This window comes from Callithrix jacchus, chromosome 12, assembly GCF_049354715.1.
Source record: "Callithrix jacchus isolate 240 chromosome 12, calJac240_pri, whole genome shotgun sequence".
Lineage (NCBI taxonomy): Eukaryota > Metazoa > Chordata > Mammalia > Primates > Cebidae > Callithrix > Callithrix jacchus.
The window spans coordinates 81,375,007-81,381,577 of NC_133513.1; the positions used below are offsets into that span (position 1 = coordinate 81,375,007).

The 6,571-nt window shown below is 37.3% G+C and overlaps 1 pseudogene; it reads right to left on the minus strand.

Moving 5' to 3' along the window:
* Positions 1 to 2,517: 2,517 nt before the first annotated feature.
* Positions 2,518 to 4,135, minus strand: LOC100404927 (RCC1 and BTB domain-containing protein 2-like; annotated as a pseudogene).
* Positions 4,136 to 6,571: the final 2,436 nt, after the last annotated feature.

Sequence of the window (6,571 nt, forward strand, 5' to 3'; positions counted from 1 at the left end):
GATTGGGAAGTCAGGTATCTTAATTTCTAAAAGCAGGAATCTATATCTGCTTAGTTTATTTGATTTTTGGAGTTTTATTTTGTTTTACCTTGAGTAAGTCACATTTTCTGGGCCTCATTGTCTTCCACCATAAAACAGAAGAATTTTATTAGATGATTTTTGTTGTTGTTGTCTGCAAATAAGCACTTTATTATCAAATAGTTCAGCATCAGAACAAATTTCCTAATTCCAAATGAGTTTTATTTATATAATATTATATTGTTAGATACATATTAGAAGAATCTGACACTATGTTTCATTCCAGTTCCTCTTCTGCAGTTGGGTAACTTGCTTTGATCTAAAAAGTATAAATTCTCATTCCTGTAATCCCAGCACTTTGGGAGGCCAAAGCAGGCAGATCACTTGAGGTCAGGAGTTTAAGACCAACCTAGCCAACATGATGAAACCCCACCTCTACTAAAAATACAAAAAAGTAACCAGGTATGGTGGTGCATGCCTATAATCACAGCTACTCAGGAGGCTGAGGAAGGAGAATCCCTTGAACCTGGGAGGTGGAGGTTGCAGTGAGCTGAGATTGCATCACTAAACTCCAGCTTGGGCAACAGGGCGAGACTCCATCTCTAAGCCAATAAATAGTATAAATTTATCTCATGCTTAATAATGCTGTCCATGAAATATAAGTATTAGTTCCTTTTCAGATAGTGCTTTATAATTATACTAGTGGCAGATTTAAAGACCTATTTTATAGTGACATGGAAGTCAACTACAAGCAAAACATATAGTCATCTTCACTTCACAGAGGCAAATCCCTCTTAACACAGAGAAAAGGACCTTATGTTATTACGTCAGACAGATCAGTCCAGGGATTTCATTCAAAAATAATACTTTATACTCAATAATCCTGTGTAAGAAATTAATGACTCAGAGTAAACAGAAAATCAAAATTAGCTCTTGGATCTTGGACAATTTAATAGCCAAGGCCTTTTGGTGAATTGTAATTAATGCTCTAAATTAGCTACTATTTCTCAGAATGATGTACCAGAAGAATAAGAACTTCAGTAATTACAGAGTAGCTTAGATTTATTTTGTGCAAGTTATTCCTTCATCCAGTACTCCATAACTAAAGCTATTATCTGGGTATACTAAAGATTTATAATAAATTGATTGCCTACTATATGCAAGGCACCATGCTCGGTATTGAAAATGTGGTAGTAACAGCACTCCTTATCAGGCTGTCTGTGTGTTATCAGCCTGCTGAATAATGGAACATTTGGGCCAGAATAGCATATACTGAGACCAGGGTACAAAAGATATTTGGCTTAAGTGATGCAAAAGAGGTAAATAAGATATTTTATTTTTTTTGACCTTACTCACATCTGATCAGAATATTCAATGCATTCTACATAAACTCTGGATTTAGGCAGATGAAAATTACCATCATCCTTCTTTTGATGGATGCAAGTGCTCCATCCACTTGCATCCATAAAATGTAGTAACTCTTCATACATTCTATTAATTCAAGAGAAATTATTTATCTCTGGTTTTTGCAGGGGAAACAGAAAGGTTTGGAAACTCCTCCTCTGAAGATGGGATCCATTTTTAAAGGCTTCAACACTGCTTTCTTTGCTGATAAAGTTCTTCAGGAGATCATGGTCCATTTATGCAAAGCCTGACATTTGTTACTATAGTCGGATGGTTTATGCAAAACCTGAAGCAGAATTCTTCCAAATCACAGGCATCATACTTCACAGCAGACGAGAGCAGAGTGATTGCATTCTGCTCGCAGATGCCTTGCTTGATAGTTTGTTGTCAGAACTTTTTTCAAGTGATTTTCTTTATAAAATGTAGCCAAGTTGAGAAATCCTACTACCTCCTCAGGACTGATGCTGTCTGTGTCACAGGTATTCCAGGAATGCCCAGTAAACAGAATATGAAAATATTTACATTATTTACATTTTTACAATATAATCCTCATTGTCTTCCAACAGTGAATGAAAATGCTCACATACACCAAATTTTGAGAAAGACTTTATGTGCATAAATGTATTTTCCATCAATCACAGATCTCAAGACTGCAGCGTCCAGGTTATCAGATTCCCTCTTAAGTGATTCAGCCACTGTGAGATGGGGTTCCACAGAGAGGAGGCACCATGTGATAACAGGAACAGCAAAGCAGGCAAATGCATCATCACCACAGAAGTGGGTGAGGTGAGGGAGAATTGCCAACTGGCCCTGGCACTGGTCCCACATGTATTTATGCCCACCCTGGGTCTTGGCAGCAGATATGTGGGAAGAGTGACAGACTGCAATTTCTATAATCCTGTCCTTTTCCACAATGATGAAGGTAGGATAGGAATGGTTGCTTTTATTGCCAGTGCCCAACTGCCTATAACTGGCACCCCAAAAACATGCTTGGCCTTCATCTGTTAATACTAACGTGTGTCTATAGGCATAGGCAGTCTTCTCAGTGTCCACTGCCACCATGGAGCACACCTGTCCATATGTTGTGTTCACAGCCTATTCATTCTGTAAGTAGCCAGTGACTGTTTGAGCCACTGGCTGATTAACTTGATTCAGATCTTACATGCCCAGAGTTATTATAACCCAAGGTAATGACCTCTCCATCAGATATTAGCACCAAAGAATGGTGAGACTCATAGGCAACTTAAATGACTTGTTTGACGAATTAGTAGAGAAGCCTTGATTAGTTGTCCCAGTGCCCGGCTGGCTATAGGCCTTATGACCCCCAAGTAAAGACTTCTCCTTTTGTTGCAAGGACAATGTGTATACCACTCCCACAGCTGAGGCTGGCTATCATTTTGCCACTTAAAGAATCTAGTGTCTGAGGTTTGATGGTGCTCTGGATGTTACCTAACCCCAAACAGTCACAGTAGTTTGTGCCAGGCACAAAAATCTCATCACTTACTGTAGGATATAAAACTTCATGATCAGCACTGCCAAAGACACAAGCCTGATGAATTAACTGCAGTTCTTCCTCAGAAAAAAAGTTTGAAAAAATAAAAAGGCCACTTTCCCCTGTCTGACTTATTCAAAGATGACAGAGTAGCCTGTAGTGACTTTCAGGGATTTCCTACCATTATAACATTTTGTATGTAATAAAGTAATTTTATTGCTGATTCTGTGAATCCATTCATTTATTTTATGACCTTGCCACTTTCTTCCTAGAGAAGATGAAGTTCTTCCATATGGACTCAGTCTTGGGCAGTTCCTTGGTCAGCTTTTCTCTGGAATTGAAAAGTTCCAAATCACTGTTAAGAGCAGACTTCTCAAGTCTCAGCTCCACTGAAGAATGTATGATCTGCTAGGCTGATTGTTACAAATTCTGGAGCCTAGTATTCAGTCATCTTTAATCCTGTCCTTTTTAGTTCCTCGTAAGGTTATCTTCTAGAACCAAGTTAATGTGACTCAGTGTAGCCTAAGCCATGTCCACTCTGCCTCCTGGGTCCCTGTTACTGCCTGGATTTTTTTTAACTCTAAATATTAATGAGTCTAACTATATACTGATCTGTCTGATACAGTAGCCACTAGCCACATATGGCTATATTAATTTAAATTTAAATTAATTCAAATCAAATATATTTAGTCCTTAGTCTTAGTCACATTTTATATGCTTGATACTTCATGTAACTAGTGGTTATGGCACACATATGAAATATTTCCATCACTGCTGTCTGTTGGACAGCTCTGGATAAAGCTCTAGGAAGAAGCTGCTGAGTGAGATGGGATAATCCATAGCTGAAGCAGGACACATTGACACAGAGCTTGATTAGTTCAATTAGTTTCAGACTGGGAGAATCACCTAAGGCAAAAGCCTCTGAAATCAGTTTATTGTAGGGGAAGCTTATCAACATTGCAACCAGACAGTCTTAAAGAAAATGTCTGCTACTTACAAACTATATGATCTCAGGCAAGAAACTTAGTCTCTCTGAGACTCAGTTTGCACTTTTGAAAAATGGAAATAAGAAAACCAGCCTTATCACTTTAGCATTAATAGTATAGTAGCACCTGGTGACGGTGATGATGAGGCCCCCACCATAAATGCTTCTTGAGAAAATCTTGGCAAAGTTTCTGAAGAAAAACTATCTGTACCATGAAGAATTTCCTGATCATCCATATTCTCACTCTATTCCATCCTCTGCTTCCAACTAAAAGGATCGCCTCTCTGTCTGAACACCATAGCACTTTATTGTTCCTTTTTCTATGGATCCATCCCTTTTCTACCTTTAACTGCTCTGACTTGTGGTCCTCTACCAGAGAGGGGCCACATGAATGCAGGGAATTGCCTTAACTCTCAGCAAACTTTGCAAGGATATTTGCATATAGCCAATGACCAGTACACAATGCCCCAGAGATGTTTCCATTGTCAGTTTTTATTTTTCATGAATAAAAAGGATAGTACCTCTCCCTGTCTTACTGGTTCACCCTATATCCCTGTAGAGAATGAACTATCAAAAGAAGCAGGAAGAAAATAGTATCACATTCCTCAAGAGAAGCCTCATGAAGAGCTAAGGGAGGGAGCATAATCAACCCCAAACAACATGACTCTTCCCTAATCTTAAGTAGAGCAGTGTTCTCCTATGGCAATATTTCCCAAACTTTCATCATTCACATTCCTCATTCACAACGTTTGCCAAATCTGCATGCTACCAATAATATTATTTAAAAGTTTCAAAATGATTCACTAATTCATTTTTTAAAAGAAATTTTATGCAACTATACTGTAAATAAGAAAAAAAATAAAGTATCATTCGCCAAAACTTGAAGGTAACCATAACATAATAAAAAGGAGATGACTGATAATAAAGTAGATAGATGCCATGACTAGCCAGTGCACCTGAGTTTAATATCTGCGTTCTTTTTGTTAAATGCATGCTCTTTGTTTGATAGGGAGATCAGCAAGGGCTAGAAACAATGACATAACCAAAACCAGACTTCCTCCTTGATGTGCTCAGAAGGCTGAAGGAAACTTGTTAGGGAGACTGTAATAGGATGAATAATGGCCCCCAAATATGTCCACATTCTGATTTCTGGAACCTGTAAATATTACTTTATATGGCAAAAGAAACTTTGCATATGTGATTAAATTGGGATTTTGAAGTGAGGAGCTCATCCTGGGTCTTCTGGGTCGGCCCAGTGTAATCACAAGGGTCCTTATAGAAGAGAGGCAAGTAGGTCAAAGTCAGAAAAATGAGATGTTACAATAGACCTGAGGTTGGAGTGATACACTGGGGCCTAGGAATGCAGTCTCTAGTAACTGGAAACACAAGGAAATGGGTTTTTTTCTGATCTCCAGAGGAATATACCCTACTAACACCCTGATCTTAGAATTACAACTTCTAGAATGTAAGAGAATAAATTTATGTGCTGTTTAAGCCACTAAGTTTATGGAAATTTGTTACAGCAGCAAGAAGAAATGAATACAGAGACTGATTGGCATACCATGTTATTCAAGTTCATGTAATATCATGTATCAGCTAAAACCTTCCATAGCCCCAGTGATGTACACCTACACATGGGGACACTGCCTAATGAACGCCAATAGGCAGACAGCTATAGAACAATTTAGGCCTAAGGCAGTGAAGCTGGTTGCTAAGGTGATGGCTGATTATAGGGAAAGCTCTGCATGGCTAACGTCCTGTTTCCTCCACTACTTTACCTTTCCTTTATAGTATAGCATCTGATCTGAGGAAAAGCCATTCCAGAATCAGCCCTCCTTCAACAAATGGACTCTGCATTTAGGTAGGTCATACCTACGGCTCTTTCCACTCCTAAATTGAACTATTGTTCTGTTAGATTAAAATAGATTTGGCAATACTTTCTTAAATTAAAAAAACTGTACTTTGTCTAATTAAAAAATAAAATCTGCTTATTATAGCCATTTTAGAAAATAGAAACTAACAAAAAAATAAGTTAATTTCCTTTTCATCCAGAGAAACTTGCTTGGTTAATATTTTGATAGATTTATCTCTGGTCCCATTTCTGTTCATGTCCATTTATAATTTGAAAAGTATTCAATAAATATTATTTAGCAGCCTTCATTTTCCCTGTTAAAACATATTATGAACACTTTTGCACTACCTATAATATACCTCTATGTTTTTGTAATGACTGAATATTTTGTTGTAGACATGAATTATAATTTCTGTAATCAGTTCACTCACATGGATATTTATGCTACTTCTAATTTTTCACTACTTCCTTATAAATATTTTGGCTCACTACAGATGGCTCCTAAAAATAAATTTCTGAGTTAGGAGTATTTAAATTTTTTACACAAATTGCCAAATTTCCCATCAGGAAGTTACAAAAATTTATCTATAAAAAAGAATAATTTTACAGGGAATGAATTACAAATTTTGGTGAATATAAAAGGAAATAAGTGGTAAGCTTTTGTGGGGGGAAGAGAGAAAACCTTTTATTTTGTATTCTTGTGTTAAGCCAGAGAATCTGCTTGCCTTCCTCTTGGCCTAACAATCTACTGGAGAAAGAGGGAAGAAAGAGATGCATGGAAATGGAGTAACTTCTTAAAGTAGGAAACAATAAATGAGAA